A 14,577-nucleotide genomic window follows, 5' to 3' on the forward strand; every position below is an offset into this window, starting at 1 on the left:
CAGTGGGGTTGGGTCTTCCCAAAGCGTTGTCCCAAAAGATATCATGTAGAATGTAATGAAATACATTCAAATGATGAACTATGGGAAGAAAAATCTAGTAAAAACCGTTGAACAAGTTCCTACACACGTCAAAACTAATCATCTATTTGGATTAGTGTGTGATATTGCTAGATCTGCAATTGGAAGCCCAACAACTTCTGTTCAATCTGTGGAAGACAACTGTGTAAAATTGGCAGAGTCATTTCTTCAAGACAAAGATGAGGCATTTGACAACTGTAAAACAATCTGTGAAGCACTAGTTACTGTTGAAAAGAAAAAGGAAGCACTTGAAGATTTGACTAAATTTCCAAATTTCAAATGGAGAGATTGCTATAACAAAGTAAGTACATCATTTTGTTTACATACCTTTTCTCTAAGTTGAAATTAATTTAATATTAATTATAAATAACCCTTTCAATAGACTGCTGAAGAAGAAGTACATGAAGAACAACAAAGTGAAGGACAAGAAGAACAAGAAGGATCAAAAGAGGACAACACATGTGGCATCAATAATGAATCAGCGTCTCCTATATCACCACTTGTACTAGAATCTGATAACAAGGGGAGCTTGAACAGGTACAATTTACAATAACTATCTTAAACTATAAATATATTCTGCATATTATAGAAAAAAATATAATGAACATAACATAATGTGTTTCAATTGAAATAACAGGAAGATAAGGAGAACCAAGATGACACACATGTTGAACCGGACAGGGAAAATTGTAATATCCGCTTCTTTTATTACCCTTTTCCTATATGTTTAAATGTCGAACTAGAGAAATGTCACTCTTTTGCTTCGTTGTTTTAAATGGAACTCGTTACTCCTTTGTTGACACTCACTATTGTTAGTTCGCAAAAACAAAAGTTAAAGAGATAATCGAACGAACTAAAACAATCTAATGTATGTTATGAGATAAAATGAACATTTGAAAAAGAATGTGAAGACGTCCCTTCCGAACTAAAGTGTTCGCTTACATCTCGAATAATACATTAACTTACATGATCATCTTACGTATGAATTTTGAATGGAAAGAAAAGAATATGTGATATTATACTATTACAAAATACCCATGAATGTGCCAAAAGAGTTTAAGAAACTAAAGTCTTATTATGCTTGGACTTTGGGCCTCTTTCTCCCAAGCCCAAATCACGGCCCGTTCCGAACAGCCCATCGAGCCCAAGGCAGCAACCCCAAGTCTCGGACAGCAACGTGGCAGCCAAGCCTTTCATTCACCTGCAAGATAAAATAAGTTTTAATGAAAAAGAAACAATAGAAATTAAAGAAGCTTTTATTAGAAGAAAAGAGACAACCCCTCTTTAGCTATAGAGGACCAAGGACTTACCCAAGAAGGCAAGTCAATGCCTGCAAGACCCACTCCTCAAAACAGCACCCACAGACTACTTTTCCCTACAATACCACCCCTGCAATAAGCAAACAAGTGATTTTAGGAAGGGAGTACTTATGCTTCAAGAAAGAGACGAATGTATTAATTAAAAGCACAGTGAAGATCTTAAAAAGGAGGATCTACCTGCAACATGAAAACAAAAGGGAGTTTTTACCCAAGTTCTCGTACTCCAAATACCACCAAAACAAATTAAGTTCAAAGCACACTAAGGAGCTGCAAAGAGGGGATTCGTTGCACAATAGGATCAGCCCATTTATTGATTCACGAGTACAACATATGTACTGCCCCACAAACAGCCAATCAATGTGAACAAAGAGCCAAAAAATTGCAGATTTGATTTCTGCCATATCTCAACAAATTGCAGCAACAACTTATATATATGTTTTTCCCCTTCAATATCTGTTTCCCTTCACCACTCACCACTTCAAAATTGCACTCTTTCTCCCCCACAAATCACAACCGAGAGTAGAGAGTGAGTATAGGTTGCTATGCCTCTCAAAGACCATTAGAAGTGGGAGTTTTTTTTCCAACCACCAGCCACAAGGAATCAAGTAGCACATACTCACCCTTATACCTCATTTTCACCCACTTAGAACATCACAACATGATCATATGGGAAATAACCTTATCATGTATAGAACATAAAGCACAAGCATAACTGGTACGCATAAAACCCAAAGCATGGAATGCAAATTTCCGAAAAGGTCATGTTTTCAAGCCTCAAACCATAATCTGTTCAACTCTAATACCATGAACCTTCTAAAAATCCAACTTTTAGCTAACTGCAAAAGAACTAAGAGAGAGAGGGTAGGGACTTAGCTACTGGCCGACGAATCGGCGTAGCTCACGGGCAGAACCGCAGCTCGAAGAAGGGAGCCGAACTGATCGACTCTGTTCTAGAGAACAGAGGAAGTCACGGGGAGGCAGTCGGAGCTCTGTGCGGAGGGAAGCGATGCCTTCTTCTCTCTTCCGACGGTGCAACACGAGCAACGGCTGGGCGTAGAGTCGGCTGCGCGACAGCAGCGACACCGGCTCGTCGTCAGGCGGCTGGCGGCGGTGCTGTGTAGTAGCCGAGAGATCGAGCTCATAATCCGGCGAGAGGCGTCGACGGTGGCGGTGAGAATGAGGCGAAGGGAGAGAGAAGGAAATTAGGGATTTCCCCTCAATTTGGGAACTTTTGAAGAGAAAGAAGGAGATGACCGATGGAATTGGGGAGTATGTCTTGGGCCAACTATTAATTAGTTTTGGGCCTCTATAATTAAATGTATGGACTAAGGATATAATTTAAGAAGTGGGCCTAAATTAATTAAAGTAGGAATGGGCTGGAACTATTAAAATGGTTGGGCCTATAGTTGGATACTAAATTAAGTCTTGGACTCTGTCAAGGTTACACGACCAAGTAAATTATTTCATGAGAGGGTTTGCTAATTAAATCATTAGATGATAATTAAATCTCGAACAAGATACATGGAAAAAAAATAATACTCTTAAAGTTAATGGAAATATTTTTCTTTGACATCCACATAAATTAAATCTCCCGATTTAATTAATGTTTCAAGATTTCAAGAACTTTTCTAGAAGACTAAGAAGAAGAATAAAATGGACACGCACTTAGGATGCATTCATGTTTAAGTTTATTTGACTTCTTAAAGTCTTATTTAAAGTATTACCTTATTTCTAAAGGGACGTCCTCACACGTCGTTTAAGATCAAGTCAAGGAATTTTCGACTATGGAATTAAGCTTTTGAGGTGGGCATTTCTTTCAAAATGTGAACTTGCCTTTTAGCATGATTATGTGAAAATTGTGCTATTTATGTTCTGTCATGCCATTTTATGTTTTATGGATTACCTATCTGCTTGGCTATGCCAATTATGTTTAATCGAATTCGGGTCCCAGTAGGGAAGTAAAGCCTACTCGGACTAGTGTACACATATGGGGATCGTGAGCTAGCTTTTAAGTTGGCCGATCTAGTGACCGTCGTGGAATGTGGCCACATTCCCGGTTCACATACGTTTCAGATATGGTATATATGTTATGTGATTGCGCAATCAATTTTACGAACAAAAATACTTTTAGTGACTCGGGCCTTTTAAGTTAAAACCCCGTGATCACTCAATTGGCTGACAAAACTTTTACGAAAATTATGTTTCGGCAATGTGCCCACTGAGTATATCAAATACTCAGCCCTGCATGTTTCTTTTCTAATGTGCAGGTTGAACGTGTACGAGGAGGCGAAGGTGTTGGGACAAGACTTTTAAATAAGTAGTTAGGTAACCCAAAGTAGCATGTTTTCATACGTGCTATTTTGTCTTGGACTCTTCCGCTGCAATCTAGAGTTATGTGCTAGAAAGTCATGAACTGGATACTCTGAACTCGTTCTGACTATGTACCCATATGCCTTCGAGACTATTGCTTTAAGTGGTTCCACCCTTCTTATGTTGTCCTATGATTGTTGAGAATTGTTTAGTCGCGAAATAGCTGCGCTCACTAGCACTAGGGAGTTGTGGTCGTGACAAAAATCCACCGGATAAAGAAGATAACACTGTTGAGGTAACTAAAACTAAGATTAAACAGTATATTATTTTTATAAAATGAGTGAAGTGTTGTTGACATGACTTGATAGTGTAGTTGATATAAGTTATAATAATTATTGGCATGGCTTCTACGTGTAGTTGACATGGACCATTTTGTTTACATACATTTCTCAAAGTTGAAATTAATTTAATATTAATTGTAAATTACTATTTCAATAGATTGCTATGAAGAAGTACATGAAGAACAAGATAATGAAGAACAAGAAGAAGGAGAAGCATCAAAAGAGGAAACAACATGTGGCGTCAATAATGAATCAGTGTCTCCTATATCAACACCTGTACTAGAATCTGATAACAAGGGGAGTGAGATAGAAAATCAGAAAAATCTTGTACAGGTACAATTTACAATAATTATCTTAAACTCTAAAGATATTCTGCATATTATAGATAAAAATATAATTGACATAACGTAATATATTTCAGTTGAAACAACTTGAAGATAAGGAGAATGAAGATGACACACATGTTGAAACGGACAGAGAAAATCCATTGGATAAAGAAGACAATATTGTTGAGGTAAGTATAACTAAAATCCATTATATTATTTTTATAAAATGAAAGAAATGTTGTTGACATGACTTGATAGTGTAGTTGATATGATTTATAATAATTATTGGCATGGCTTTTACGTGTAGTTGACATAACTTATAAGTGTTGTTGACATAGCCTCTATGAGTAGTTAACATATTATGTACCGTAGTTGACAAGAGAAAGAAACAGAATACATATCCCTACATCGCCTGTTTCTGATCCTAAAGGGATGAGCCAAATCTCGTCTTTTGTTATTTAGAATTAATTAAAATAAATTTAATATTAATTATAAATTACTAATTTAATAGGCTGTTGAAGAAAAAGAAGAAGAATGAACAAAAGAAGACACAATGGGTGATAACAATAGTGAATCAGCCTCTACTATTTCACCACCAGCTGCAAGTTCAATGGATGACGCACATGTTGAAATGAACAAAGCAAAGCAACAGGAGAAAGGAAAAGAGAAAGAAGAGAATATTGTTAAAGTAAAGTAACTGAAACTAAAATTAAATATTGTATTGTTTTTTATGAAATTGCTTGAAAGTGTGGTTGACAGTTGGTTATAATTGTTATTGACATGATTTGTACGTGTAGTTGACATGTCTTATAATTGTTGTTGACATGATTTGTACGTGTAGTTGACATGTCTTATAATTGTTGTTGACATGATTTGTATGTGTAGTTGACATGTCTTATAATTGTTGTTGACATGAATTTTATTTGCTGTTAACATGGATCTGTGTGCAGCAGACAAAATACGTACTGTAATTTATATAACTCGTATGTGCGGTTGACACGATATGCACCATACTTGACATAATTATACTAGTTGTTGACATGGCTAGTATATATAGTTGACATGATTTTTAATTGAAACTAACATGAATTTTATTTGCACTGACAGAACACTGTTGTTCCATTCTCTGAGATTCCTCTGACAGAAGCTAGTGTGAAAGAGTCTGATGATAAAACGCATTCCGACCCATTCCTAGGCTCTCCATTTGACATAAGAGCTGTAGATATCAAAACATACCTGGAATCTTATGAAAGAACAGTCTACTACTACATACTAGAAACAGAATGAACAGATGAGTATGCATTATTTAATTATTTCATTGATCTAAAAAGTATTTTTAGTTTTCTATGTAGTAAACATAATTTATGAATATTGTTCATATGTCATTTGTATAACTTCATTTCAGAAATGCATGCATTTATGAAGATGATTTTACTTGGGCGACCAAGGAATTGTTTTTATCACTGAAGCCCCATGTTGAAATTAATGTGGGTGTAATTAACGTGTGGGCTTCACACCTGAACAACAGAGAAAATGAAAGGCCAACAACATCACTTTCACGCTTTTTTATGAGTACATCTCCATGTGTAAGTAATCTTAAATTATATGTAAACTGTTTGAGTCAGATGTCTCCCTAACCAAAAATGTTAATTGCAGAACTTCAATGTAACAAATCGGCAGGAAAATTGAGATGCTTCGACAACAAAGAGAAATTTTATTTCTCAGATAGATAATGAGGTTGAAAGAAGATCAGATTTCAACTGGAGAAAAATTGATTTGGTAATAAGATCTAAAAATGATATCTATGTTAGAATATGAACAAGTATTCTATGGATATAAATAATATTTCATATCATACAGGTCTTCTTCCCAGTTTGTGCAGATAACCATTACTACCTTGTAGTATATTGGATGAAGAAAAACATCATTGACATCATAGATAATATAAAGCCACATAAAGATATAGATTCGTTGAAGAATTATGACATTTATATTGCTTTACTGGTATGCTTTTATCTATGTTATAAACATATTCTCTATATTGTGTTGAAATGCTTTGTATGTGTAGCTTAATTTAGTTATTTATATATTTTGCAGAAAGATATGTTCGAAGCATACTTCATAGAGAAGAAATTGGTAGATCTTTCAGAAAATATAAACAAGTCTTTATTCAACTTTCTGAATTTAGAATGGGCCACAACCAAAAACATAAAGGACTGCGGTGTCTATTTGATGAGGCACATGGAGACCTATGTTGGGAAAAAGGGCAATGATTGGGATATCGGCTTTTCTGCTCGTAGTCTGAAGATTATCCAAATACTCAGGGGAAGATATTGTTGCACGATGATTGCATCAATTTACAATAACCAGAGATCGGCAATGTTACAACTAGCTCATGATTGGATGGAAGCAAATATGGACAAATTGTATAAGCTAAACAACAAATACAAGATGTTGTTTACTTGTAGAAAGAGGAAGTGAACAAAAACTGATTTTAATGTTTGATGTTAACTTATTTTTTGGATTGGTTTTAAAATGATTATTATGCATTGTGACTTTTGTTGACATGGCTAGTATGTGTAGTTGACATGACTTAAAATTGTTATCAACATGTTTTCTATGTATTGTTGACATGGATGCGTAAAACAATTATCAAATGTGGTTTTTAAACTATGCAATCTTTAATAATATGTCAACTATGAAATCGGTACAGCAACTTAAATAGAAATGACAACAACTTGAATTGAATGTCAACAGCTCAAAAACAATTCTTGTAACTAAAAAAAATTTACACCTATTTTTCTTAATTTTTAAATTTTAAATATGTACTGGCAAGATTATAAAAAACAAGTTAATAGTTTCCATATAAAAACTCAACATTTTGTCCATACCTTAATTATCAAATGTCAATAACTTATAGGAAAAATTTGAACATCTTGTCAATAGGCTTCATATAAAATTTCAGATAACTCAATATTTGGAACAAATTCATGAATTATGGTCATACAATACATATCAATATAAAGCAAATTAAATGTCAAAAACAAAAAAGAAAACATAAATAAACTATATGTAATGTGAATAACTAAATAAATGTCATGTCAACTGCCTTTTTTTCAAATGTTAACGATGTCAACTGTCTTTTTTTCTAATAAAATGGCGGAAAAATTTTTTAATTCAAAACCCTCTATTCTACAAACTATTTCGCTAACTCACAAAAAAGCATAGCAATAAATGCCAACAAGAAAGAGATGAGCTAACCTCTATTCCATCTTATATTCTCTCACAAATAGGTTACCGCTCAAAAAATTTCGATTACTCTCTCATATACAAACCCTTCATCTACTCGACTTCATCTCTTTTCTAGATTTCTAAATCGATTAAGAGTATTAGGAATGTCAACCGGACAAAAAAACACAAGTGATTCAGTTAGATCGTTGGCCGTTCCTGGAAAAACATAAGAAATGGAGGTCAACAGCAAATCAACAAATAGTACTGAAACGACTCATTCAGGTTAAAGATTTCTTTCGTTTATTAATTGTATGACTTCAATTTAAGTTTTTTAAAACACAGTTTGATTATTTAAAAGATTTATTTTTAGATATCATTATATAATAATCTGATGAGTTCGACTTTTGCTTTTTTAAAATAGCAGAAGAATAATTTTGAGGTTAAGTAGTATGTATTTAAATTTTTATGATTATTGACATTAGAAGATGTCTGTTGACATAGTAGTATTGACATTTTATAAAATAAATGTTAACATAATGTATGCTTGTTTGAATTGTTGTTGACATAGTCAAATGGTTCCTATAAAATAGATATGTTCTGTACAAACAAACGTGAATTCATATGTGAAGTGTCAGAGGATTACAAAGTATATCAACAGGGTATGATGGAAATTGTCATATGTATGATTGTAGTTGCTATAAATTTTGAAATGATAATACTGTATTGTTGACATTTTATACAATAATTATTCACATAATGTGAGCTTGTTTGAATGGCTGTCAAGATAGTTATATGGTTGATATAAACTAGATATGTTCTATTTAGAAAGGATTGTTTATGTTAAACAACATATGACTGCACTTGTCATATATAGGGTTGTAGTTGCTATTAATTTTGATATTATGTTACAGTATTGTTGACATTTTTATTGTACTTGCTTTTAAACCAGAAAAATAGAACACAACAAAAAGAAAAAGAAGTACATCAATTGATGAGGATGAGTTGATTACATCTGAGATTAGAAGTAAAAGAAAAAATGACAAGAGACCATTAATTGCTTCTGAGATTAGAAGCAGAAATGTATACAGAGGCTAAGGAACAAAAAAAGAAAAGTAATTTCTTTTCTAAAAGGCTTCTAGTAAAAAAGAAGACGTGGTAATTTATTGAAACACTGAGCAAATTGAATGAGGCCCAGATTAATGCTGCCAAGGACTTGGGTTTTGGGAATGTTTTTCATTTCAACGTCGATTACATTCCTACCTATTTGGCATTTGAATTGGTGAAATGTTTTGATGAAAAATAGTGCAAGATAAAGCTAAACAATAGGAGGAGTGTTAGTATAACAGAAGATGATGTGGAGCTGGTATACGGATTTCCGAGAGGTAGGATAAATTACTCTAGAGCTAACTGTAAAAGTAATGCGTCTTTCATGAGAGATATAGCCAAACATTGTAAAATAAAAGGAGGAAATGTTAGCCATAAAGCTGTGGAAGAGCTTATGTTAGAAGATAGTGAAGGAGGGCCATGGTTCAAAAGATTGTTCTTGTTATTATTAGAATCAGGATTGATTGAGCCATCAACATGTGGAACAATAAAGTCTAAGATTGGGGAAATAGTTGACGATCTGGACAATATTCGAAATGTCAACTGGTTTTCGTACACATTGTCTGTTCTGAAGTTTGCAAAGGAAAATTGGTCAAACAAAAAGATGAATGCTTTTGCAGGACCACTTCCTTTGGTCATGGTATGTTTTACGTTTCACATTAAAGATTATTAACAGTGAACATACTGTTGACATAATGTTGTATATGTAGTTGATATAGCTTATAATTGTTATTGATATGTATTTTATATGCAGCTCTGCTACATGGATAGAGTTTTACAAGCCAAACGTTCAGTTCCTCGCACATTCCCATTAATGAAAGGCTGGACAAGCACACATCTCCAGGCTAGGGAAGATCGGGAGATAGATGTCGGAATATTTGGTAATGGACTTATCTTCAGAAGATATGTCCGTAATCTAGAGCAGGAGCAGGAGTAGGAGCCTCAACAATAGATTCCACACGTAGTTGACAGTGGGGTTGGGTCTTCCCAAAGCGTTGTCCCAAAAGATATCATGCAGAATGTAATGAAATACATTCAAATGATGAACTATGGGAAGACAAATCTAGTAAAAACCCTTGAACAAGTTCCTACACACGTCAAAACTAATCATCTATTTGGATTAGTGTGTGATATTGCTAGATCTGCAATTGGAAGCCCAACAACTTCTGTTCAATCTGTGGAAGACAAGTGTGTAAAATTGGCAGAGTCATTTCTTCAAGATAAAGATGAGGCATTCGACAACTGTAAAACAATATGTGAATCACTAGTTAATGTCGAAAAGAAAAAGGAAGCACTTAAAGATTTGACTGAATTCCCAACTTTCAAATGGAGAGATTGCTATAACAAAGTAAGTACATCATTTTTACATACATTTTCTCTAAGTTGAAATTAATTTAATATTAATTATAAATTACTATTTCAATAGACTACTGAAGAAGAAGTACATGAAGAACAACAAAGTGAAGAACAAGAAAATGAAGAACGAGAAGGATCAAAAGAGGACAACACATATGGCGTCAATAATGAATCAGCGTCTCCTATATCACCACCTGTACTAAAATCTGATAACAAGGGGAGTGAAAAACTATAAAGATATTTACAATAACTATATTAAACTATAAAGATATTCTGCATATTGTAGGTAAAAATATAATTGACATAACGTAATATGTTTCAATTGAAACAACAGGAAGATAAGGAGAATCAAGATGACACAAACGTTGAAACAGAGAGAGAAAACCACTGGATAAAGAAGATAATATTGTTGAGGTAACTAAAACTAAAATTAAACAGTATATTATTTTTATAAAATGAGTGAAGTGTTGTTGACATGACTTGATAGTGTAGTTGATATGAGTTATAATAATTATTGATATGGCTTCTACGTGTAGTTGACATAACTTATAAGTGTTGTTGACATGGCCTCTATGAGTAGTTGACATATTATGTACCGTAGTTGACATTACTTTTATGACAAGAATTTGTAGTTGACATGAATTTTATGTCCACTGAAAACATAATATTGCTTCATTATCTGAGATTGCACTTCCAGAAGATAAAAACAAATCAGAACTCTACACAGCAGAAGTAAATGATGTTGATATACTGCCATACCTCGAAGTTCATGAAAGAGATCTCTACTACTACATAGTAGAAACAGGAAGAAATGATTAGTATGTATAATTATATTCATGATATAAAAAAAAATTAGTTTTCTAAATAGTTGACATGATTTATGATTGTTGTTCATATGTCATTTTTATAACTTCATTTCAGGAATACATGTGTGTATGATGATGATTTTACTTGGGCAACCAAGGAATTGTTCAACTCACTGAAGCCCCATGAAGAAATCAAATCTGGTGTTATTGACTCATGGGCTTCACATTTGAACAACATTGAAAAAGAAAAGCCAACAACATCACCTGCACGCTTTTTCATGACAACATCTCCAACCGTAAGTAATCTAAAAATTTATATAAAATATTTGAATTACAGGTTTCCTTAACCAAATATGTTAATTGCAGAATTTCAATGTTACAAATCGGCCAGAAAGTTGGAATACTATGATGGCAACGAACAAATTCATTGATGAAATAGAGAATGAGATTCAAAAAAGACTAGAATTTGATTGAAGAAACATTGATTTGGTAATTAGATCTAACAATTAAATTTTTGAGAAAATATTAGGATGTGTTCTTTGAATGTAATTTTATCTTCCATGTCATATAGGTCTTCTTTCCAATCTGTGAACACCGACATTACTACCTGGTAGTATTTTGGCTGAAACAAAGTAAGATTGAGATCATAGACAACAGAAAAGTTAATGGCATGGATGCATTAGAGGAGTATGGACATGAAATTGGTTTACTGGTATGATTTTTTTTATCGTATTGAAACAGTCTCTACATTTTGTTGATATAATTTATGCACAATGTTAAAATGTTTTTTAAGTGTAGTTTTATTTATTTATTAATATATTTGCAGAAAGATGTGTTGGAGGCATACTACAAAAAGAAGAACTTGTTAGAGATATTCGAAAATATTAACAAGTCTTACATCGATATTCTTTCCTTGAAGTGGGCCACAAGCACCAACATAAATGACTGTGGTGTCTATTTAATGAGACACATGGAAACTTATGTTGGAAAAAAAGATAGTGAATGGAATGTTGGCTTCTCTGCACGCGGCATAAAGATACTCCAGGTACTGCATGGAAGATATTGCTACAACTTGATTGCATCAAGTTACAACAACCAGAGAGTGCCCATTTTAGAAGTAGTTGATGCATGGATGGAAGAAAACAAGCACAAATTGAATAGTTTAAACAACAAATACAAAAAGTGGTTTGTTAATAGAAAGAAGTGAAACAAAATTTGGGATGTATTTAACGTTTAATGTTGTTAGCTTTCTTGTTTTGGGATGGATTTCAAAACAGCTACTATTGTGGTTTCTAACTTTTGAACTTATGAAAATGTATATTTTCTGTTAATTTTGTTATGATTCACATGACTTATTTTTATTGTTGACATGGCTTAAAATTATTGTTGACATAGTTCTGTGCGTAATTAACATAGTATGTAACGTAGTTGACATGACTTATAATTTTTATTGACATGATTCTATGAGTAGTTAAAATACAATGTAATATAGTTGACACGACTCTAACGTGTAGTTGATATAATTGTAATACTGATATTAACATGTTCTCCATGTATAGTTGACATGGCTTGTACGTGTAGTTGACATGGCTTAAAACATAGTTGACATGACTAGTATATGCCGTTGACACGATGTGCACCATAGTTGACATAATTATATTAGTTATTGACATGGCTTGTAACATAATTGACATGACTTGTACGCGTAGTTGACACGATATGTAGCGTAGTTGACATGACTGATATGTGCCGTTGACACGATGTGCACCATAGTTGACATAATTATATTACTTGTTGACATGGCCAGTATATATAGTTGAATTAATTTTTAAGTTGTTGACATGTGCACATTAAAAACATAAAGGAGCATGAAAGCAAGGCATGTCTAACTTGTATTAAAATGTCAACAACTTATAAACAAATGTCAACACTTTGTATAAAGGTGTACAACTCAGAAAATAAATCTTAAAATTAAAAAAACAGAATCATAAATAGATGTCAATAGAGATTAAAATCAGATATAAACAACAAACGAGAAAAATGTCAATAATTTGTAGTCTATGTCAACAAATAAAAAACAACTCTGACTATTAAAAAAAAACAATCATGTCTGATTTCTGCCACAACTTCTAGCATTATGATCAGTAACTTTGTGACACTTTCCACAACGCCTATGAGGTTTATTTGCTTTTTCAATTGCTTTCTCTATGCTTGACTTAATCCTGTTTTTCTTGTCACTTGCACCTCCTTTTGTACTAACCACATCTGGAGCATGGGCAGTTATTTCTTCAGGAACAGCAATACTATATATGTTCATGATTGAATCATTTTTATCAAGGGAAGACGATCCAGCACAGTCGTCTTTAAAGATTTGAGGACCAATACCTGCAAGCAAATTATCCAAAGCAATAATATGATCTTTATTCCTAAAAGCACGCTGATATAGACCAAAGTAACGTCCATGACACCTATTAGCAATCTGTAGTTTGTCATCTTTGTTAGAACCTGCAGACATATAAAATGTCAATAGCCTATATAAGATGTCAACAGCCAATATAAGATATGTCAACAGCTTATACAACACATGCTAAAACTTAAACTAAAATATCTATAGAAAACAGTTTGCATACCTCTGTCAGACGCACTTTCATCAATCGTGAGACCATGAACTGCCTTTAGTAATTCACTTTTAAGCCAACGGTTACCAACATATTTCTCTGGAATATTGTTGACATCTTTGTTTCTGAGAATGAAAAAAAGGTGGCTGCATAGATAACCACACCTTAAAAATAGTTTACACTCACATTCATATTACTCAATCTCTATCTCATGTCTAACTGTAAAGATCTTCTTTCTAACATCAGAAACTTTGAAGACCTCGATGTTCTCCAATGTGGACATACTAATCATCCGACAACTCTTATCAGCCTCAACAATCAAATCTTGTACCACTCTAAACATCCTATCTGTATAAACAGATGCCAATTGCTTCTCAAATGCTAAATCAGTGACATATTTTGGAGTGATTACAGAATCATAATAGTCAAGCCTCTTAGTTTGATTCCTTTGAGCATCAATGGCATTGTTATACTGAAGAGTGAAGTCAGCAAAATTGAACAACGGTTTCAAGTACCTTTTAAAAAAACTATTTTCAGATTATGAAAAAGATGTTGTTCTCATTAAAGAACCCATAGGAACATCTTTAAAGAAGGCTGGGATCCACATATGTCTGATCAAAAACATATCCTTAAACCACTTATGATCTTCTACACTATATTTTTCAACAATACTAGTCCATAATATATCAAACTCATCCGGATCTAACAACTCTGACCAAACACAAGACTTAAACTCCTTACTAAACTTTTCTCTATCAGAAATTGATTTAGGTATCTTCTCAAATAACTTGCTCATAATATGCCACATACACAAACGATGCCTTGTACCAGGTAATACCTTCTCAATGGCAAGCCTCATTCCCCAATCTTGGTCAGTGATTATGATTCTTGGAGCAACACCCACGCATTCAACAAATACAGTGAAAAGCCATGAAAATGCATCACAATTCTCACCGGATACGAAACCAGCTCCAAACGCAATAGGACACCCATGATTGTCTTTCCCGGTAAATGGACCAACACCATACGATACCTATTGAACAAATACATTAACACAAAACATCAATAATGTCAATTATAGGTATATG

The 14,577-nt window shown here is 33.5% G+C and overlaps 1 long non-coding RNA gene across 2 annotated transcripts; it reads right to left on the reverse strand.

Moving 5' to 3' along the window:
- Nucleotides 1-949: 949 nt before the first annotated feature.
- On the reverse strand, nucleotides 950-1,980 carry LOC125202402 (uncharacterized). Of its 2 annotated transcripts, XR_007173093.2 has the most exons (3): nucleotides 1,606-1,980; nucleotides 1,389-1,467; nucleotides 950-1,279 (listed from the first exon to the last, which is right to left on the reverse strand). It is a non-coding gene; the product is annotated as an uncharacterized LOC125202402 (long non-coding RNA). The 2 variants fall into 2 exon arrangements; XR_007173092.2 differs by lacking the exon at nucleotides 1,606-1,980 and having other exon boundaries at nucleotides 1,389-1,588.
- Between the last annotated feature and the right edge of the window lie 12,597 nt (nucleotides 1,981-14,577).

Source organism: Salvia hispanica, chromosome 5, assembly GCF_029641045.1.
Source record: "Salvia hispanica isolate PSC_SH4W2 chromosome 5, Shi_PSC_v1, whole genome shotgun sequence".
Taxonomy (NCBI): domain Eukaryota; kingdom Viridiplantae; phylum Streptophyta; class Magnoliopsida; order Lamiales; family Lamiaceae; genus Salvia; species Salvia hispanica.